The sequence below is a fragment of the Corvus kubaryi genome, unplaced genomic scaffold (genome assembly GCF_017639235.1).
Source record: "Corvus kubaryi isolate FWS band 111438036 unplaced genomic scaffold, C.kubaryi_AGA036_p1.0 37285, whole genome shotgun sequence".
Classification (NCBI taxonomy): Eukaryota; Metazoa; Chordata; class Aves; order Passeriformes; family Corvidae; genus Corvus; species Corvus kubaryi.
The window spans coordinates 1453789-1477259 of NW_024581089.1; the positions used below are offsets into that span (position 1 = coordinate 1453789).

The 23471-nt window shown below is 43.6% G+C and overlaps 1 protein-coding gene across 13 annotated transcripts in view; it reads left to right on the forward strand.

The window, feature by feature from the left end:
• Positions 1 to 23471, forward strand: part of IQSEC1 (IQ motif and Sec7 domain ArfGEF 1) — a 264092-nt gene that overhangs the window by 181796 nt on the left and 58825 nt on the right. The window lies entirely within an intron of this gene.

Sequence of the window (23471 nt, forward strand, 5' to 3'; positions counted from 1 at the left end):
CAGCTGCTTCTGCCTGGTTAAGCTGGTTCCTGGAAGCCAAACAGGACTTCTTCAAAGGAATCCAGTCTGTGCCCCAAACCAGCAAAAGAGTAGAATTGTTTTGTGTGCGTAGCCTTAGATTTTAATTGGACTGTGAACAACGAGGTTTGTCCCTTTCTCCAGCCTCCCTGGCACGCTGGTGCCAGTGTTCCTGTCATTATTAACTCCTCTGGAAGCTTGGGCAGGGAGCCTCTCACTGCCCGGAGTATAAACTGCTGCTTACAGTGCCAGTGTGACAGTGGAGATCTGTAGGAAGTTATTTTAGTTTTATTAATTTGCTTCAGTTTGAAAACTGTTTGTCTGCAAATGGGAAAGCAGCATTCAAAGCCAAGGTTAACACAATATTGAGATGCATACAGATTTCTGAAGGATATCCTTTGGTAGGATCCCTCAGGTCTCCAGTTTGGTGTTGGAGTAGGGCAGTCCATGATGAGATCATTCATTCTTTTATTCTCTGAAGGAAAACTGGAGAGCTCTGTACCTTGATTTATCATTATGGTGCTGTTCTGTCACCCTTATCTGTTGCTCAGAATTCAACAGATAAAGCTGTTTATAATGTTTACTGCCTGGATTGACTTATTTCCTGGCTGAACCAGAGCAGATTGGCTCTCCGCTAAATCCCACTTTCAGCTGGCTGATGTTTTGGAGAGCACAAGGCAGCCGGTGGGTGCCACGCAGATGACAGTAAGAACAGGAATCCAGCTCTGGGGAAAAGAAACTGTGTCTGCTGGAAGCCAAACGTGATCTTGGGCACGGGCTGCATTCCTTTGCTTGCTTGTGATCACAGCGGAATTGTGCCATGGAAGAGATTTTATTTCCAGTTGATATTTTTGTATGAAAAAAAGTGTGGGTGTTTGAACATTCTAGGAAAAGTGAGCCACCCTCGCAGGGTATGTTTACCCAATCTTTTAAAATGTTCACTTCCTCTGACATTCTTATTTATCTTGGCACATAAATACCAAGTCAAGCTGTTTCCCCTTTCCCTGAGCTCAGTGTTTTTGAAGGAAGCTGATGTTCAGCCTTGCTAAAGAATTCCAGAACCCTTGAGAGGAGGACCTGGACAAGGAGAACGATGCTGTCGTGCAAGAACATCCTCCCAGATTTTCTGCTTCTTGTAGCAAACTGAAAAAAAAAATCCCAACTCAGAAGGACCATGTGATGCCAGTGCTGCAGGTCTTATCCCATTCTGGATAATATGATTACAGCAAGTTTAAAGGTTAACCCGTGTGCTGTAAATATATCATCTTATTATATGAATTTTCTTATCCTAAACCCGTCTAGAAGGGATGAAACAGCATTTCTTAAGCACTTCACAAGGCCTGTCATTATAGTGGAGGTTTCTCAGCAGTCTTGAAAGCATTTGAATTACTGTATAATGATATTCTGTCATCTCGTAGCAAGGCTCACACTCTAAACACTTTTACACACAATAGAAATTAAAATGGAATTGAGTAAATTCTGTCTCTCAAATTCGCAGGCTGTGTAGTGATTGTCTGGGTGCTCTGGATTAAATTGAGGCTCATATCTAAAAGAGCTGGGTTACTTGGAGTAACAAATTGTAAAATGTGAAATAGTAGGTCAGATGTGGAAAATCAAATATTAATGCTTTCTGTACACCTTTTTTTCTAAAGTCTGTGCATTATAGGCACAGGTTTGGCTTTATTCTTTTTCCATGCATTAGAATTTTGAAAAAGAAAGGGTTTTTTTACTTTAAATACACAGTTTATCGGGTGAAAAAATATTTGCCATGTAAAGAATTTTTTCTAAAAATGTACAAATGCAGTCGATATGGTGGTGTTGGGGTCTTGGGCACGTGTGCCATTTTCATGATCTCAGTTGAGCTCCGTTCTCCAGCAGCCCAGGAGCTTTCCCAGGAGCTGTTGGTCTGCTCTCTCCAGCGTTGCACCTGAGGAAAATTCATTGGGACCATACCAGGAAATGCAGGCAAAAGCTACCACGTGCAGTTACCCTTTGCAGGGGGCAGTGATGGTGATGAAGTTACTAAGGCACACCAGAGAAAATCCATATTTTAATATGCATCCCCTATGCAGGACCAGTTCTCTCTGCAGTTGCCTCCATGTGGATCCCAGTGAGATGCTCTCAAATTTATTTCTATCAGTTCCTGGGTTGAAAGATGTTTTCTCCTCCCCTGGTTTGTGCTGTTACTTCACCCCCTTCATGACTTCTCTCACTTTAGACTTTCAGGATGGAGTTCAGTGTGGCTGATCCTTCCCTGAGGGTGTTTCCTGGCTGGTTTTGTTCTCAAGAGTGGTCTCAAGCAACCCCAGAGGGCAGCATGAGGGAGACAAGTGGCTGATGCTGCCACTGCAGCACCCTCGTGGCTGGGTCAGTGCTCCTGCTGACCTCTCTGTTTAGAGCATCACCTCAGCGCACACTTGTTTCTCACTCAGCAGAGTTGAATTTGAGGTGTGGGAGATGCAGTTTGAGGCAGCTGAAAGCAGAACAGCAGACAAGGACGTGTATCAGAGGGGAGACACGTTCATACTTTCCAAGCACAGGAAAATACAGCAGGACTTTCTTGGGTGATCTTTGGTAGCCAGGCTGCAAGCCTGATTTGTGGCTTTGTACCAAGAGCTGAGCAGCAGAGTGCAAACCTCAGGCTGGTGGGTGCTGAAAGGTGCTGCCCAAAGGTTTCTGTCTGCTCAGGGTGTGCAGAGAACCTCCCCTGCTGGGACATGCCTCTGGTACCTCAGTGGAAAAGCTGGGGAGAGGAGGAGGGACTGGGGGGGGAGGTTGGTCTGGAGCTGTGGGTCCCTCTGCAAATCATGGCCAAAAGATAATGAGCTAATCTAGGTCCTAAAGCCATCAGGCACAGTCTGCCAGGAAATGCAGAAGCTGCCATTCCTGAAGAAGGGGAGTTTGCACTGGCTGTGTGATACTCTGTGCTTTGTACCTCTCAATCTATTTTGTGAGCAGCCTGAATATCAACAAAACCAGCAAAATTCTGAGATGTTGTGGGCATCTCCCACACTTATCTGGAGCTCTTAAATGTGCTTGTGTGATTTTTCACAGCTTCAAATTGGTGTGTTTTAATTCCTGCAGTTCCTAGAGGAAAAAATGCCTGGCTGTATTCATGCATCTGAACATCTAATGAGAGAGCTTGCCTTGCCTGATTGTACTTGTCACAGCACTGTTTCACCAACGATAGAGACACTCATTTGTGACTGTCCTGACAGCACAGAGCAGAGTCTGCCTCGTATTGTAATGTAAAAGAAATAAAGGCTTGTGGGCATGAAGTGAAATGAAAATACTTGAGACTTCATACCAAACTGTTCAGCCCTTCCTGAGCATTTTGCTGGCTGTGGTCTGGTTCTGGCAGGTACTCTGTCTGCAAGTGTTCTAGAGAATCAGAACTAATGGAAATGAATATTTTAATTGATCCCTTCAGTTGTGCAGAAATAACTAGATGGTTTCGGTTCCCTAAATAAGAACAGAAAAATGTGTGAGCAAGGCTGGTCACACAGCAGTCGTGTTCCAAATGATTGGATCACTGCAAAGAGTCTTCTTTCTTTAAATAGCCACCCTATTAGCTGAAGAATGGTAGAACAGCTCTGGAAGGCATTTCTGTGACACTAAATTATGCCTGTGCAGGATCTAACTCCCTTCTCTGAGTCTGACCTTCATCTGCCGAATTCCGACAGCCCCAACGTGAGACACCCTTGCCGAGCCTGAGTGAGCTCAGGCCTGGCCAGCTGAGATACTTTTCTATAATGGCTTGTGTGGCAGGGCCTTTGTGGTGCAGAAAGAGCCAGGTTTGTGTCCCTGGACACTGGTGGGATGGGGCCTGACATGGGGCAGCTCAGCTCAGCACTGCAGCTCTGGAATACGGGCACGGGTTTATGGCCGTGTGGCCCCAGTTGTGTGCAGAAACCACAGAGGCTGCCTGCTGTTGGACAGGGGCTTTAACTGGATGAACATTTTTGTGTTCCAAGCTGAAATAGCTCCATGGGGTTCCTGCAGAGCCCAGCAGCCCCCGTGTGAGCCAGCCCTGGGCGGCACCGACCTCGCCCACGGAGCTGGAGCTGCCCCTGGTCAGCAGGGCCTCCAGGGGATGTTCCACACCAGGGCACACCAGCTCACTTGGTTTGCAGGGCTGACTCCCACGCTGAACAATTACTTTTAAAGCAGCCTTTACCCTCCACCCCCATGGCACAGTTGCCTTGTCAGCGTGCAGGAGCCACCCGGCAGTTTCCCTTCAGCGCGGTACCAATTTTAGCTCCTGAGGAGTGCTCTGCTACAGATTCATGCCAAGGCACTTTCTGTAAAACAATCAAGAAGAGTTTCTTTGTGTGCAAATACCTGTTTTGTTTGGCTGCCAGAGTGCTGCACAATTATGGACCTTTAAATTTAGAGGGGGGAATTTTTGGTTGGAGTAACATATGTTTATTTCTCAACATAGAGATCTGAAGCAGGACTTCACAAAAGCAGGTTTGGTCCCTCTCAGAAAGGTTCCAGAAACATCCTTAGAGGGCTTGAAATGCATTTTTCTAATAACTGAAGCTCTCTTTCTATTCATTTTTATAACCAAAAAAAAAAGAGAAAATAACTGTTTACCATATGAGGAAATATATTTTCAATATTCATAAAATGCTCCAAACAACTGCTTCCTTTTATTTGCCAAAACAGGGCGGAGCAGTGAGTTTTGTGATTGAGATCACCATCACCAAGAGGGATGAGCTGTTGGCTCGGTGGTGATGTAATCCTAATTTAATGTTCATCATTTTTTAAAAATTCTATAAATTTGGTTTAAATTGGAAGAGAATCCTCAGAGTATTTTTTCCTTGCAGCCTCAGTGCACAGGTCCCTCGTTACCTTGTGCGAAACATCTGCAATTAAAATTCTCTCCTGAGCGTGAATGTTTCTGGCCTGGTTGCATCTGCAAGCTCCGAACCTCTCCCAGCCATCCTGATGATGAATACAAATCATTTCATGCTTTTATTTGTCAGCACATTACAGGGCAGGAACAAGAGAGGGAGTTTAATTTGGAACATAATTGGTTCTTTTGTGGATCTGCGATAATTAAATGTGCCTACATGGACAGGCAGCCAAGACAACACCGTCCGCACTCACTGAAAATGTAACTGTTGCTTTGCTTCAGAGCAAACTGCGAGTAAAATCTGAGGCAGAGCCCTTTTTAGTGCCAGCACGGGGAGATTCTCCTCTCACAGCTCCCTTCAGCTGTGGCCTGCTGCTGACCCTGAACTGTCATTTGCAATAGGACTAAGATGCCACCTTCCATGTCTGTCCTGGAGCGAGCTGGCGCGCCGTGACAGCCGGATGGGAAGTGGCCTGATATGATTACTGTGAGGGGTAATAGAGAGTAGACATTCTGAGTGTCTGAGGAAATGCTGCTTTCTGAAAGCTTACAGATTTGGTTGGCTTCTGGCCGCAGATTCTTCCCGTCAGCAAACCCGAGGAATGCCTTTGCCACACTCTGTTGCTTGGTCAGGATTAAGCTCCAAGTGTCCAGCTGAAGCAGACTAATCCTCAGGCTGTGCTGAATGAACTGTCTGTAGGCCTGTTGCATAACCAGTTCAGGGAGAAAGTTCTTCCAGACCCTGTGTCACAGGCAGCCCCTGGGACAGGTCAAACACAGCGAGCCACAAGCACCCATGTGTCCCCTGAGAGTGGCCCACGGGGGGCTCGGCGTGTGCTTGGGTTTGCTTGGGACACCCAGAGCATCTTCAGGCTGTGAACCTCATGTTTGGGTCAGACATCAAGGCAGAAAGGGGTCAAATTGGTGTTCCCGATTCCTGAAATTACTGCAGGCTCTGCTGGGTGGAGAAAAAGTTGTGCTTTCTCTGTGGTGGAGCCTTGGATCACCTGGAGTTGTCCCACCTGGCCAGGCACTGTGCTGCCGTGGGGAGGGAGGTGAGGAAGTGGCCACTGTCCTTTAGAAACCTGGCACAGGACTCACAGATTGCCACAGAGGCACAGGATATTTTGAGCTGGAAGGGACCCACGGGGACCATCGAGTCCAGCTCTTAGGGAATGGCCTGTCCATGGGGTGAACCCACAGCTGGTGCTACCAGCACCCTGCTCTGGCCAGCTGAGGGGGAGCGCTGAGCTCTCCCCTTGCCCCCTTAGGCATGCTAAACCACCAACGTGTGTAGAGAAGGGAGGAGGTCCAGGAAAGGCCTTCTTCAAAACAGAGATGTGACCTTTTCTTCCCCACATCCTGAATTGGCTCCCACAGAATTTATTTCGTGCAGGTAGGAGGGAGGGTCAGGAAAAGAATAGGAGATATTTCAGTTTTACTGAAATTGTCTCTTCTGTGAGCATGTGGCAATGCCCATATCCAAAATCATCTCGTCCTCACTGTGCTGGGCTGTAAAAACAGGAGTACCTCCTAGACAGAGGATCATAAAGAAAACCTAATCTCACACTGGGGACTGGGCAGTTTTATTGTTCCTTCCAGAAAGCCAGACAAGACCTTGCTCAGTTTCTATTCCAGTATATATCCGTGCTGTGTAAATAAATTTGAGATGAGGGCTTTTAAATGCACTTGTACAGCTTGTTTTGAAGGTAATGGAAGCAGATTAACAATATAAAACTGCAGCAGAAAGTGCTGCTTATTATGATAGGCTTGACCTGAAGATAAACACGACCTCAAGGAACGGCAGGCACAGGGGCTGTGGGGAATTGATGCAGGTGAAGAGCTGGTGAGAGCTGGGAGATGCTTGTGTCTGTACACATGGGGTAAAGGAGAAAATGTGAGCAGAACATTTCCTAAAATAGCCAAGCAGTCCCTGCAGTGTGTGAGACACAGCACATATTGTGGAGCTTGGTTATCTCGTAAATGATTTCTCTCTATTGTCATTCATAGGACACAACTGTTTGCAGTGTGCACTGCAGCATTTTGGGCACCTGCTTAAGTGAAAATTCAGAAGTAAATGTTTTTCCTTTGGAATTTATTAAAGACCTTTCTGCTGTTGTAAGGACACTGTTTCACATGCTGCTCTCAAGTCAATTGTAGCATAATTTAAAACTGCTGTTGCATCCTACCCTGCACTGCTGTCTCATCACCCTCGCCCTTGGGGTTTGAGAGCAAGTACATTCTGTAGAGATAAAAAAACCCAAGCATATTGTGTCTGTCTGCAAAATTACATGTACACACGTAAAATCAAGGGACTAAAGCACTGGGTATAAAAGCAATTTAATCAATAAAGGGTTATTTACTCTTAAAAGATTTAAGCATAACACCATGGGTAATTCAGGGCCAAGAGGACTCTGTAACTCCAGCAGTTTCTAGACCCCACTACAGCATTTTGTGCTGTGGTGAAATGACTGGAGCCAAAGAGCCAACTGGATTCTGGGCAACCATTACCTCATAAATGCAGTCCTAATAGTCTACAACGTTTGCTAGAACACCATATTTCAATTCTTCTGTTTGTGAACAAAGAATTCTAAGCTGCCTTTTGGACCTGGAAGAAGACTGCAAGGCCTCTCGGATGGTATTTTGTAATTACCATGGTGCACCAGTATTTAATGAGGGACAGAAGACATGAGGCTTTCCCTCCCTGCAACTCTTGGCCTGCAGCAAAGCACTAAAACTGCACATTTCTGCTGAGCTGCCCCTGTTGAATGTGCTGCTGGAGACTCTCATTAGCCTCCCATCCCAGTCTGAGCAGGCAATTAAAGCCTGGGGAAGCTGGATAAAAAATCAAGCATGGAGCTGGTTGGGGAGGGATGGGTTTCCTCCACCGTGAAAGGCAATTAGCTGTAAATTGTACTTAAAGAGTTTAATAGCACAATATGCAGCTCATCTTCCCTTTGCCTGGGTGTTTATACCTGAGAAATAGGTTGTGATGTTGTTGTTTATTTACTGGTCTGGAAAATACCTTCATCAACAGATTCTCTTCAGAGATGCTATGACAGTTGGGTGATGTGTCAAATCAGCAGGTATTTACTGCTGATGGTGCAGGAGTTGGCCTAGGCAGAATGGCAGGTTGATTACATGGAAGAATTTTCTCTCTCCTTCCCATTTCATGTTGAATGCTTTGCTTTTTGTGATGCCTGCTCTGTGTCACAGCCTGTGGGGACTCTTTTCTTTTACACGTTCTTCTTTCCGTGCTGTTATTTCCTCACTTACATGTTAAGTGACAGATGCAAGGGAATAAAACCATCCCCACACCTCACACTAGTGAGAGTGAAGAAATAAATAAAATAAATAGTCCTTTTTGCAGTGATTACAAAGTCCTTCCATTATCCCTTTGCCATGCTGGAAGTATTCTTCCTAAGGAGTTTAGGTTTTAGTAGTTTATGGCATAACTTCCCATTTAGCCATTTGAAATGTTGACTTTGAGTGACCACTGACCTGACAACCTGCTGCATCCGTACCTGTCCATCACCAGAGGGATGCCTCTCCCAATCCATCATCAGGATAGTGCAGAATTCTGGTTTGTACAAGGTACAGTCAGGGAAATTCTGTTCATAACTGACAGACTCTCATTTCTCTTAAAATCCTTTATTTCTGCTGATATCTCTGGCTGGATGTTAGAACTGAAAACAGCGAAACTGCTGCGGCTCATTCTGAATGTTTATGGCCCTGTTTCCTTGTGTGTTAATCTGGTATTATGTGTGTGAAATGGGTGGGGACCTGGGTGCTGCATATGTAAATAAAATCAAATTTAAAAGCCTGTCTGCATTCCTTAAATGTGAGTGCCTCACTCCAGTGACTTTGGGCAGGAGGAAGAGTGCTCTGGGTGAGGCTGTGAGCTGTGTAGAAATCTGACCCCTAGGAGTTTTCTTGTTTTCTATTCATTCTTTTCCCCAATGTTGTGGTGGTCCTAGAAGTGAGGAATTAATCTAGTCAAATTATTTCCTGATCACCCTCCTCAAAAGAGACTTGTGGTCTTGGCCTTCACTGGCCTTGAAGGGACCGGAGAGCTCAAGCTCCTGGTTCAGGGATAGGAAAATGCAAAGTGCCACTGTAATGCTTTAGTTTAACCCCATACTCCACCCAGGGGATTCTCTGGAGGGAAACGGTTGTAAATAGGACAATGTTCTGTTTTGATGATGGAAAAAGTTCAATTATTGCAAGTATTCAGTTTAAAAGAAAAGCCATGTAGACGTAGGCACCATGGCTGAGGGTTTCCCAGCACAGCCCTGTGTTGTCAGCATCAGGCACCTGTTTTCAGCTTCCAGCCCCTGTGCTATCACACTTCCAGAGTGCCTTGGAAATCCCCACCCTCAGTCCTGAACCTGGATTTTTGTCTTTTCTCAGAAGCTCTGAACTTGGTTTCTGACGTGATTGCTCTATTTTCTGTTTTTTTAAAGGCAACCCCTTAATTTGTGGGTTTAAGGTAATTTCTGAAGGTGTTGGTGCACTGCTCGTGTACAAAGCTGTGAGTGCTGTGGCCCTTCATCAGGTGGGTTATTGGAGGAGGATCTGGACAAACTTCCATTGTCTGTTCATGACAAGGGTCTGACATGAGCAGTACTATTAATGAACACTGCCAGGAAGGGGATATTGAATTAATAAAACTAATATTATCATTTGGGCTTCCACTTTCCAGATTGCTACCAATACCAGGCAGATTTTTTAGACCTAAAAGTCATACACTAAACTGAGACTAGAAAGGGTGGAAAGCTTTTGAGTCACCTCTGATCACTACTGGCAAAGTGCTATATTAACACTTTGTATTCTTCTAATATAGCTCATGACTTGCATGAAGATGAAAATGTTATTCCTGTTCCCTCAGAATTAAACATTTACAGCTGCAAATGGTGTCTTTTGCATTTGTAAATTTTATCTTGTTAATATTTATAAATCCTTCAACAAAACAAGCTTGCACACAAGGCATTAATGTAGGTTTTATATTTCCTTACAGAGTGCCTTAATATAAGGAACACAAAATCTGAGTTAGAACATGCAGTAAAAAAAACCATTAGCTTTTACTACACACAGAAGGAACAAAATAATTACAACGTGATGTGTTTATTAATCTTCTGAAATTCACTCTTTTCTTTCTGTTGTTTGGAAAATATGAACAAAATATCACAGTGGTTCTGACTCTGATCAGCTGGGATTCCCAGCTGGTGGCTGATAACAGCCATTGCAGTTTCAATGGAACCAGGAAGGGTTTTAAAAAGTGTTGGACATCGCTGAATGCATTTACTGTGGTTTTATCTCATTCTCCAGTGTTTCTCCCTTCAGTTCATTTGCTTTTGCTACAGCAAGATCATACCTGTTTCATTATTCATCTGTTTATCAAGAGCAGCTCTGAAACAAACCATATTGGAAAAAAACAGCTGAATAATGGTGCTAATCATAATCTTCTTGGGGTCTCGTGCCCTAAAAATCTTGTTTATCCATATGTATATTCATACAGCCAGAAAACTCTCTCCATCTCTGGGAAAGGCAAAGTCCCTAAAGATGCTTAAACCTTTTTTTCAGGCACGGCTTTGTGAAAGCTGCTGTGTGTTTCCCCACACTGCAGCAGGGTGATTTCAGTGCAGATTTGTCTGTGAACACGAAGGAACCTCATTTCATCATCCTGGCAGTGACTACAGTGTTCTCTTGCCAGCAGGAGGAAGTTCTAGCAAGCTGCATCTGAGAGATTTGGGGAGAAACATTTCCCAAAGCAAATATTGATAGACTTTTAATATTCTAAACCAGCACAACTTCAGCAAAATGCATGGTGTGCCACCTGATCTTCAGTTCTCCCAGATGGGAAAATGACTGCTTCATCAGAGGGCAGCACGAGACCCTTCAAAGGCCAACAGTGCCGCAAAACTGGCATCAGGAAAGATCTGCCTCTTTGTGCAGACTGACCTAAATGCTCTTTAGCAGTGTCAGGTGAAATAATAACCAGTCTGCTTGGCTGCAGGATTTTAATACAAAGTGCCAGGTTTACATGAACAGAAAGAGGCAGAGAGAGACGTGCCCCTCAAGGCCAAATTGTTTCCTCTTTCGTCAAGCAAATGTGGTTAAGTTTTCTCTCTCATATTCTTACAGGAGCTGGGTATACGTACTGAGCTATTTCAGTTGAGTCTTTATTCCAGCACCTGTCTCAAACCTCTCAGGTTATTCTGCTTACTGTCAGCTCCGTGGTGGTTTTATCCTGCATGAGGAATTATGGCACTGTGTTGCTTGGTTCAGCCTGAAAGGTCACTTGGATTATTTATACAGCAGCCTTTCCAGGCTGCAAACCAAAACAGTACATCCATGTTGAGCCTATTATTGGAAATCATAAGCTTTATCTATCTGAATATAATTAATTGGGAAAATCCATATTATTTTGTACCATTTAAATATAGAATCAGATGAAGTGAAGAGGTTGTTTCTCCCAGCAAACTTTCACTCATTTTTGAGATTGCTTTCTACTTACAGAGCTTTAGATTTACCACTTTTTAGGGTCAGTTCCCAAGAGCTGCACACAGATTTGGGGCTTATACCTGATGTATGTTATGCTTTAGCCATAAATAGAGCAATAATGGTAAAGATCAGCATCCTCACCCCTTCCCATGCCAGGCAGTGTGAGCTGTTGCAGCTGCTGAGCAGGCTGCTCCCTTGGAGCTGCTGTGCCTGTTGTTTGAGCCCATGGAATATTAGTATTGTTTCCAAACTGTCTGCAGTAGCTGGGCTTTGAGCACAACAAATTAAATGGATCAGGTTTATATAACTGCTGTGGTGACAGCACAGCAGAGAGAGTCTGAGTGGCTTAGTTCTACTAAACCCACTGGGGTCCCAAAAGAGAGAGTGGTGCAGAGAAACATTCCAAACATGGCTAATGTACCAACTAACAGTGTATACTTAAAATAAAAATTGCATCTTAAATCCTCTTACCAGAGCAGCCAGGAAGACTTAATTTCAGCCTCCTGCTCATTTTTGTCTGGCCTCTTGATGCGAGTACATCTGACCACACTTCATAGAAACGAGCCAAGAGGAGAAGCTTTTTGTGCCTTTGTCTTTCACCCAGAGGGAAACATTCTAATGGCTTTGGTAAATTGATTAAATTGTGTTTTGAATGGTGCAGACTTGGAACATTCAGTGTGTTTCCGGGTGCTTCCCTCACAGAGCCCAGCTTGCTCCAGGCGTTTGTTCCCCATCTGGGATTTTGCCAAACTCCTCTCCTCTAGCAGAGCTGTTCAGAGCTCTGGCTGTGGTTACCAGACATCCAGAAAGCCTGGTTAGCTGCTTTTAGCTCCAAATTCTGTTGCTTTTCCTCTTATGCAAAGTCAGATCTTCTCTGCTTCCTTCACAAACACAGAGGGGATTGTCACCTCTGAGGGAGATGCTGTTCTGCCAACTCCAGCTGTACACGTGAGTCAGCATGTTCTGGGAGCATAAATGCTGGGATGTCTTCTCCAAAATAAAACTCCCTGAGGTTTTTGGAAAGCCTATTGCCTCCCTTTTGCTGTTCTTATCTCATACTCGTAGATGAGCTCATGTAATGCCTTCTGTGGAGTTTGAGTGTGTGAGGACATGGGCATGTGGAGCCCTCTCAGTACAGAGCTGAGTCTTCTAAGGAAAGTTGTATTCTGGATGAAGAAAATCTGGCATGCAGTTGGAATTAGTCTGAGTAAAGAATGAATCCCCGAGAATTTTATATGGTGATTTTCTTACATGATAAAATTCATCACAGACAAGAAGTTATTTTTATTTGAAAGCTTTGCAGAAGTGGCTAGGCTTTATCAGGTTTGAAACAATGAATCCTTCATTTTTAGAAGTGAAGAGTGTGTGTGCCATCAGAATTCCCTGCAGGACCACTGGAGCAATATGCCATGGGCAGCATAGGCAGGGATTTTGAGCAGATTTCTGCTCTAAAGTCTATCCTTGATTCTGCATGGAATATTGCTGCAGCGAGTGCCTGTGAGGCTCGAATTCAGCGTGCTTCATTGTGAATGCCTGGGGTTCTCTTTTGCTTTACTTACATTTGTTTGCATTGTAGGGAGGGTAAATGCAGGTGTGGACAGGCAGGTTTTTGTCAGAGCTCTCGAGGTTACATTTTAGGGCAGGGGTAGGTGAAGGCCAGCCTTGAATACTCTGTACAGTGTGGAAGGCGTCACCTTTCCTCTGTGTTAGTGGTGCCTCTTCCTTCCAACAACCCTAAACTGGAACTTGCTCTCAACAGCCCTAACACAGAGCTGGTGCTCTGGTGTGTGTCAGTGTGAGTGCTTTCTTCAGACCTAACCAAACCCCGAATCCTGGCGCTCAGCTCTGTGTCACTGAACGATGATGGCAGGAACTTTAAACTCCATTCCTCTTGGGGACGGCTCCATTGGTGCCACTGGCAGTGTCCACTGTTCAAAATGTACTTGTTTCCTGGGAATTTCAAAAAGAATCCGTTCAAAATAACTCCAGCTTGGACAGTTTGTCTGTTTCGTTCCTTCTGGGTTATGGGGGAGGTTTTGGGACAGTAGAAAAAAGGATATTTTGAGTATTTCTCCATTAGTGAAAGCTAATTCGATGAATAAAAACTCCAAGCCACAACAAATGCCTTCCTGCTATCAATACCTTCATCCCCAACAGCTAGAATATGCTGTAAGTAGAGATTTAATATAAAATAAATGTAAGAAAACATCCCTGAAGAGCATCAGGACAGGCTCTGCTGAAAGCAAAATGAGTGATCTCATTTATGTTGAGCACAGGCAGATTCTTTGTCTACACTGTGTGGAAAGAGAACCACGTAAATAAAGGTGCATCTTTGCTGCCAGTTTTAAGTTACTTGTTGAAAATCACAGTGGTGGGTAACAAAAGCCTGTGGAGTGATATGGGAGAGAAGCTCCTGGCATGGCTGTGGAGCAAGCAACTGATACAGTTTGGACACACTGCACTGCTTGGGCAATTATTTTAGTAAATTTTGTGCTCATCCAACTATAAAAAACTAGAGGGTTTTGTGTTGTCAGTTGAGACTATCAGATACAGAGTTGCAAGACTAAAAGTTCTTAATTTCTCTGATTTTGGGGTTTTTTTTGGTAGGAAGAAAAATAATGTTAAATCAAGTACGCCTGAATTTCTTGAGATTAAATCTTAAACTGATTGAGCAACATTTCACATTTCAATTACTTTGCAATTCATAATTTAAACGAAAGATGGCATAATATCCAAGCTGGTGATCCAAACAAAGAAATGGAACAGGTTTCCCACACTTCTTGTTGAGCTGCAGGTGTCTCCATTTTTCTTCTGTCTCTAGCAAGTCAGAATTGTCTTCCTAGAATTAAACACCAGGGTTTTAGTTGATAACTAAGCATGTCCTCCACTGTTTCTTTTGTTGCAGTGGGGCTGCAAACCTCAGTGTGCTGGTTTTTGGTTAGAGGCTTCAGGCCCAAAGCAGTGCTCTGTTCATGGTGAATGTCATGGGGGGGTGATGCTGTAAAGTATTCTGTATGTCCCTCTGGGACTGTAAATGCGTTACAGGGGCCTGCTCCCTGGACATCACATTTGGGTCATGTTCTCAGACCCCGCTGGAGAATTCATGGGGGAGAATTAGAAGACTAAAATTTATCCTCGTGGTTGTTCAAGAACTCAATACCTGCACCATCTGAGAAGGGATTTGGTGACCTGGTGTTAGATTGTGCCACCTCTTTGGTTTCCCCTGCTGTGGTCTCTTATCCAGAGAGGAGTTTGCACCTTAAGCTTAGCTTTAACTTTGGTTTGGCATAGGAGCTCAGATCCACAGTCCACAAAATGTTGTTCATACTAGAAACCCTCTGAGGATTCTGAAATAGCCTATTCCATCTTCAGCTGTGCTGTCAGCCCCTGTCAGGCTCATTAGGATGGAAAGCTTTCTGCTGTGGTTTCCATAGAATAACCCTGGCTGGAACTGCATCCCTCCTCTCCATCATCCTCTGCCTCTGGTGGCTGGTACCAGCAACTGGCCGTGCTCTGCCCCCAGTCACCTCTCTGCAATCCCATCAACAAAACAAAGTGTTCCTTGTAATTCGGTTTTCTGGCTTCTCAGCAAACAGAGCTTTGAGCACACCAGGATAAATTCTACCCTAGAGAAGGAGGAAATCTCTCTGGTCAGATAACACAAAATACAAATTGATTAAATTGCCAGTGCTCTTGCAGCCCTGTGTGTGTTGAAGGGTAGGAGGAGGAGGAGGAGGAGAGATTGGAGTCCCTTTGAGTCCAGAGTATGTTTCCTGCACATTGATGAAGATAAGTAACATTAATATAAACTGATTCACTGAGTAATCTTTGGTGGATGCCAAAGATCATTCATTTGCAATGCATTGTCTCTTTTATGGCCTCGGGGTAGTTTTATTTGCCAAGATACAAACTGTGAGTTCATAGCATGGGCATCTAGGCCGGGGGTGTGGGGGGAGGAAGGAACATGGGATGGCAAAGCAAATGAATTCACATTTCAAATTACTTCCCGTTCCTAATCTCCAGATTGGTTAGCAGCTTTTCCTAGGACACCTGGGGTGGTTCTAGTTGTAAATTTACTGTTTGCATTTGAAAGGATACCCACCTTTAATTGTACTGTGTAATTAATTATCATAATGGATTTTAATTTTCTTTTTGTCTAAGATTTAGACGAGACTTAATTAAATGTTTTCTGTGACAGGACGAAAGGTCAATCAAGTTGAGTGAATTTTCACTTTGGTGCATTTTCACTTCAGTGCTGTGGTTAATTGCAAAATAACCTTTCTGTTTTGGGTGTGAGAAACATGATTTTTTTTGCCATTTTTGCCTTTTGAAGGCAGTGATTTAAAATATGCTTTGGTTTATGTATAGGTCCCTTACTACCCACCTGGTGGGGCAGGTGCTGTGTGGAAATACCCTTCAGAGGGCTGCTAAAAGGAGGGTGGGTTGGGACAGGCTGCCCTGCCTGGGCCATTCAGTGAAACCAAACTTAGGGCAAGAGGGATCCTTTGCTTTTCTTTTTTATCCAGATTCAAAACAAGGGCTGCAATAAGTAATAATTTTGAAAGATGAAAGTTCAGCACCCTGATGTCTTCCTACTACCTTTACTTGGTGTGCAGTTGTGCTGAAATATAACCCTTGTTAAAAAATTCAGGAGTTACGCATTTCCACAAGGAAACAAAATACATCCTGTTCATCTGTGAACGAAGATCTACTGTGCATAGTCATGTGCAAATTTTTTCCTCTGTTGGTATTTTGCTAATGGTGCCTTAGAGAGATGTAAGGGAAATCTGGGTGTTCCCCACAGACCTAACACTGGGGGCACACCTTCCTTCTTCCATCTACCGTATTGGTAATTAGTTATCTGCGCCCAAGAGCTTGAAAGAGGGGTTTTCCTGGTCCTTTTTTCCCTTACCACGCTGTGTAGGTCAGTGTGATAGAGAAGGCAATGGGAAGGTGTCACGTGTACATGTCTGTGCTCTGTACTGGCACACTCAGCAGGACTGGTGCCAAACAACAAACACCTGTCTCCTTAGCTTGGATTGATCACTCTGTACTAGTAAATACCTGCCTCTCAGTCCCTGGTGCATGTAAAACGTAGTCGTGCCACTGAGATTTGGTACCTTCTGATCGCTTCTTCCCTCTGGTTTAAGTGGGTGGAAAGATAATGCAATGTTATCCTACCCTTTTACACCTCACCTCTTTTTCCAGGTTTAGAGGGATGGACAGAAGGTGTTTTTTTCAGGTTATGGGAGCTGGCTGGAGCAGCCAGTGGCACAGTGGGCACACACTGGTGCCCTGTCTCAGCCCTGCTGTGCCCAGAGCTCAGGCAGGATGGGCAGAAGTGCCCTGTCTCCCTTTGAACACAGCCCGAGCTGCCCAGCCTTTTTTCTGAGGGTTCAGCATATTCCATAGAGAGGGCACTGGAACATGCTGTGCTACCCTGCAGGCTCCAGTCAGGAAATGGGAACAAAAATACTCCTTTTCTAATGCTCTTCATTCCACGTTGGTGTGCAGTGTTTCTCCAAGGTGTGTTGTTATTGCTTCCACTCCTGTTTTTGTTTACACCACTAAAGTTTCTATTCCCTAGGAAGATTACCATGGAAAAAGTCAACATTTGTTGCATACTCTAAGCTAGGATAGAGTTTTTGTAGTTTCTGAGTGTGGTCCACGGATTTCTTAGGTCAATGAGTGGAGGCTGAGCTCTGTTAGCACCGAGTGGTGTCACACACACGCAGCTGTTCCTGGCTTTGTGTCTGTAGAGGGTGACCTTAGCCCAGAACTCATTTTGCTACGTGATCACTGCTGGGGAATGTGGTTTGTTGGTTTGGTTTTCCATGGTGATCACCCTTTGTACCCTACAGAAAGCTTAAGCAGAAGGCCCCTGCTGAGTTTTGTGGAAAGGAACACTGCTGGTGCCACAGTCAACCTGCGGGATCAGCTGAAGGATGTGCAATGCCAAAAGAGAAGTGTCTGTAAATATTCCTGCATTTCAATCAAGTCTTCTGTCTGAGGAATACACTGCATCTCAATGCTGATGGATTTGACAAAATGGGAGTGTAGATAAATATTCTTCTGGAATTAAAAGTAGTTGCATTGCACAGCCATGCACTAATACAGAAGCCATGAAAATATTTTCATGAAATGCCTTTAAATCTAACTTTATTAGGTAAATAATAAGACCTTCTTTATAGCCTTCTTCTTACCCATATGTTTAAATATGCAGTTAGTGAAAAGGTGATTTCTTCATCTAAAAATTGGATTTTGGTAACTTTTTAAAATTATTATTTATATATGGGAATTTCAGTGATGCTTTTCATTTTCCTAACAGTTTAAACTTGGTGGTTGCTATCAAAATAAACAACTGTAACACAATCTGAGCTTCAAGTAGAAGAATTCCTTGGTTTCGAATGGTGCTTGCAGAAAGGCACTCATGGAAAATATGTCCTTTGCATGGCACGCACTGCACACGTGATCTCTCAGAGCAGCACATTATACTGAGCCAGATGTCACAAATGCTGCTGGAGAGACAGTTCTGTACAGAATATAAAGTAGCAACATTCCAGTATTTACTTTAATGCTAAATAGTAATTATCTTCCCAAGCTTTCAGCCACTGTCTGTGGCGTTTGTAATTCTTTTCACATATGTGTTCAAAGAAACACAGTTCTGTATTTTTTAGAAGTAGAAAATATGAGTGAAAAATGTTTAAATCTGTCATGTGTCTTTCGGCTTGATTTTAGTGCGCACACTGAAGCTCACTCATCTCACTAAATGTATGAATTGTTCAAACAGGAAAAAAAAAAACCCCAAAACATTAAATATCAAGTAAACATAACCGTGCTTTTCTTGTGGATGGAGAGCTTTTGGGATGTTGATGACATGAAGCATAACTAAGCATTGTTAATCTCAGCTGCCATTAATCCCAAAGAAATGCTCTTTGCAGAAAATACATTATTACTGCCATGAAATGAAAGCAGGAAAACAGAGGAAGCTGTAAGGAACCTTCTGGTATGGAATATTTTTAAAGGATTATTTGGGTTCAGTTGGTTTACACAGGGTGTTCAAGAGCATTAACCCAATCTATTAGCCACCTGCATTATTTGTATCTTCTCAATGTGTGTTTTCTGTCCAACTTCATTGCAAGATATTTTATTCAGTAACAATTACTTTTCCAGTCTTTTCTTATGGCTAAGTAACAGTCTGGAAGGGGGAGCCCATGGTTTCAGCTTTCCCTCTGTGAGATCTGCTGGTTTAGAGCATCAGGATATGTCCCTTACATCCTGAGTTTCTCCCTCCTGACCCTCATGGGCTCAGTGCCCACCACTCTTGCTCGGCAGTGGCACCAAACACGCAGCCACAGAAACCCAGTGACCTGGTGCTGCAAATGTTTAGGTGTGTCCTAGGCTGTGGGAGCTCTGGATTCCACAGAGAAGGTGCCACTCCACATGAGGAGAATGAAGGAGCCACCCTTGTACATATTTCACTCGGAAGGAACAAAGGAGTTTTATTCATGTAATGGTATCAGCAGAGTTATAACTGCAGTCACCTTGTATTCCTGGTACAGAGTCCTGCCTTTATTGCCCCAGGAATGCAGATCAGAGATTTCCCTTTCCCTTTTACTCCATCTACAGTTTCTGGTGAACAGAGTGGCTTTCTTGGCTTCCAGATGAACTTCTTTCTAAGGGGGCTCTCTGGCTCCTTGTCAGCCTCTGTACTGCCTTTGGGGGATTTCCGAGCATCCACTATCCTTCTGTCCATGGATTTATAAAAAGAAAATGTTTCCTCTTGAAGAACCACTTCTCAGTGCTGACTGACCTTTCTTGCAGCTTCTGCTCCTCAGGTATCATTTCACTGCTGGGGTGAGTGGCAGCGACGCTGACAGCTCCAGAAAGGCCTCTGCTAAATTATTTTCAAAGGGAGGGATTTGGTATTTGCTCAAAAAAAAAAAAAAAATTGTTCCCTGTGCCTGTGGACCTGTCAAGAGAAATTTTAAATATCTTGATAAAATTATAATGAAATGTAGTCATCTGGTAACTGATTAGTTTTGTGGAAAAGGAAAACTGTGTCTTGCTGGGAGCTGAGGCAGGGCCAGAGGATGAACACATCAGCTCAGAAGCAGCGTGAGCAGCGTTTCAGAGCTGTCTGAGAGACAAACCTAAATCGTGTTCCAAAAAGCTCTGCCCAATGTTACTTTTCCCAGCATTGTTGCTGTGGATGTAAATAGGCAGTGTTACAGTGCGCCACTAATGCAGTTTACAATGGCTTCTAGCACAAGTGAGGGTTTGTAGGATCAGCTACTGACTCTGAGGGACAAAACCAGGTCAGAGTAGTGACAGCAGGGAATTTTCAGTCAGGAATCCTGGCTCTGGTCGAATGGTCTGACTGCAGTCTAAGCCTCTTTAGGCACTGTTTCTCTCACAGCTGAGATTTTGTAGATGTACTTCATAACTTGCTGTAGTTTGCAGGGTTGCCTGGTTTGCATGCTTCAACTTTGGACAAATCTGTGTACCTTAGCATTCTGAAACCTTGTTTTCATATGGAATTTCCTTTTTTGTTCCAAAATTGCTGCTCTTACTCAAACCTTCTAGCCAGGGAATGGAGAGACTTTGCTGGAGAGCACAGCCTTTCTCTGGCAAGGTTTATTTTGAGGGCCAACAACAGACAATGGTCTTTTCTCCCTCTGTAGGGTGGAGCATCTTGTTTTATGGGAGGGGATAAAGAAGCAGAACATGTAGACAGATCTGTTTCCCTTTCAGTTCTCCCACTGATCTGCAAGGCAACTGGGAGAAGTTATTCCAGTTTTCCTCTGCTATGGTTTATAATCTTTGTGCTTCAGTATTCCCATCACTCACACAGCAATAAACTTGATGTTTTGTAAAGGTGTGGGGCTTTGAGACAGGTGGTTGAAAAGTACCACTATGAGTCTCCAAACCCTTGCAATCAGTGAAGATTTCCTTTGCCTTAAATAGGCTTTGGATCTGCTCTTAGGAGAGCAAAAAAGACTACAAAGATTCATTGTTTTGCCTACTCCGTAGCAACTGACTACATAAAGCCTTTTCCCAGACGTGTTTGTTTAAAGGCTTTATAAGTTCAGTTTAAAAAATGAACTGAAGTGGTAGTTATTGTTTTTATGCTGATTTTTGTGTACTGGCATTAAAAAATGAAATAATCTGGTACAGAGCCACAGGAAATGCAGAAATGTGTATGAGAGAAGATAAGAAATCCACTTTGGAGGGACACAGAAGTGGGATGAGTACAGGAGCATGTTAGCTTTTGAAGAATTACCTGGCACACTTGAGAATTCCCATGTAATTCCAGGTCACATGGGAACATTATGACACTTTATATGGTTAGAGGATCGATTACTCTTCATTGATAATTCTCACTGTGCACCAAAAGAGAATAATGTGGAAGAGGATTGTGCTGTACATCCTTGAAACTGATATATCCCAATTTTTTTTAAGGAATACTTGGTTTACATTAGGTGTACAGGTAAGCATGGGCAGAGAGAGAACATGAGAAACAGCGAATTCACCACGGGAGGCAGGAGGTGGAGGATCCACATGGTTTAGCATATTTTTTTCAAGGGAGGAATTGGATCAATATCCCCCCAAATCCCACAGTGAGAGGAATAACGGGTGTTTTGGCCTGTATATGCAGTTTATTGTACAATGCTGCATGGCTGTATTTATACTCTGCAGGAAGAAAACTACTCCCTGGTAGTTTCTTCTGGGTTCTTTTGCCTGGGTAACCCTTTGCTTTTATTCAAGCAAAATGCAAGACAAATGCTTATTTTTCAGCCTTTTTAGATCTTGGAAATAATGGTGTATTAAATGTGATTAAGTTGGGAATTACCCTTTAAGTAGGGTCACAATTACTGTAGATTTAGATGGCATGTTGTACAAATTGCTGTGTGCTCATAATTACAAATTGAGTTTGTTGCACTCTGGGGGTTTATAAACTTTGTTTTAGCCATTAACACATTAAATAGCAGTGATTTATGTAAATTACTGGATAAACCAAGATTTCAGTGTTGCGCTTAATCTAAGGTTTAATTATATTTCTGTATTAGAGATAAAATAGTGTTAGCTTTAGCAGGGAGGATTGAATGGTCTGAGGGAGTCGTTCACTGCTGAGATACTGTATTAATATTAATTGAGTGCTGCTTGTTGGGCAACTGGCTGGAGACTACAGTGGTGCAAAGTGAATGAAGCAGCAGCTGCGGTGAGTGAGCTGGTTGTCACAATAAGCTCTTCCTGTGGTCAGCCAGCCCACTTGCTTCACAATTATTTCCCTCAAACTTCTGGGCTGATCTGGAGAGTGTAAAATCATGCTTTGAAATCTTTGCTTACTTCCACTTACAGAGAGATTTCCTAGTTCCTTAACTTTTGCTTAAGTCAAGTTGATCTAACAGAGCAAAGATCACTTTGTGTTGTGCTATTAGTTGTGGCCCACCAAATTGCCAGGAACAAGGATAGTTGGACATGAAAAGTTACTTTTTGACCTCCTTACACTGCACTACATATTTATACAATATCTTAGTGGCAACTTCAATGCTAGTTAGGTGTCAAAATAACAGCAGAAGGACAACAGGGATATACATCCTACTGGTTCTGCCAAAGCTTCTTAGGTAAAGTGCAGATCAGTGAAGCGCTATAGAAGGCCATGTTTGGTTCTGTGTTGGTAGAAGAGCCTCTCCTGCCCCTGTCTTCTGGGACCTGAAACATCAGCTCTGTATGTTCAGCACCTCTTCTGTCACCAGGATGACAAAGAAATTTAGCTACGTGACACCAAAAATTGTCCTAAGAAGTCATAGACCTAGAGGTCTGTGCTAAATCACCACCTGAGAGAGGGTGGATTGCCCAGTGTGGATTACAGTTATTGTTACCTGAGAGAAAATGGATTGTACACGATGGATTATGGATGAATGAAAATGGTTTTGGAATGTTGAAACATTCGCAAAAAAATCCCTCCAAAAATAACTGCATCAGGCTGCCTTGACTCGGAAACCACAATGTTGTCTGCGTAGTGCAGCAAGAATTTGTTTTTCTGTGTTTGATTCCCCCCGTTGGAACAGATGTGAGATCTTAAATGTGTAGATGATTTGGGCATTTAATCTCTACTTTAAATTTTAACAACATATTCAAGCAAGAAGTGATCTAACAAAAACTTTGTACCAGAATGGTCGAAACTAAATGGGGAATTCTGGATGCTTGACATTGATGGGGGGAAAGCCATCTGTAACAATTATCCACGCAGTGTTTGGAATGGGATGTGTTTGTATTGCTTGGTTATTTGCTGATCTAGCGTGATCGTATCTGTAGAAGGAAGATTGTGTTTGAAGTGGCTTCAGAAAAGCACATTCTTCAGAAAATTCTGTGACTGCTTTTGAGGTCAGAGCTTCCCAGCCACCCTTTCCAATACGTCTCCTTCACAGCCCACGCTAAAACTGTCTGTATTTATATATTCCCTAAATGGAAACGGGTTTCCGAAGGAGAAGTTGACTTTTGGGAACTGCTCGTGTCTGCTTTGGATTTGTCTCTGTTTACAAGTAGAGATGAAGCTTGATGCAGGAGGCATTGAGTCAGGACCAGAAAAACGTGGGGTTGTTGTGGATCCCAGACCTTCTTGCTGGGAAGAGGCTGTCTGGATAACCATGAAATGTTGAAAGCAGGCATTGCAGTGTAAATAGTGTCTGGTTAGAGACTTGCAGTGACTTTCCTATGAAAACAGCCGGTGTAGGTGTGTCCTTCCTTAACGTGTTTGAGTTTCACTGAAAGCTAGTTAAACCCAGGCGTATTGGAATCTACGCCTAGCGCTTCCTTAGGAAACTATGCAAAACGCACGCTCCATCCAAATCTTTAAGGGGGGGAAGGGCTTCAACGAAAGCCGCCTCGATTCTTTTCACCACCCTGAAAGACGGGATGTATAAATACGAATTATGTTGCATGCACAGCTCTGCGCCGTGCTCCTTCTTGCGCCCGCTTCGCTCGGGCGGCATTTTTAGCTCCCGAATAAAACTCCCCCCAAACTACAGCTATCGGCCAGCGGTGCTTTGTTGTGTCATTCCAGAGTATGGAGCTGTGGGGAGGG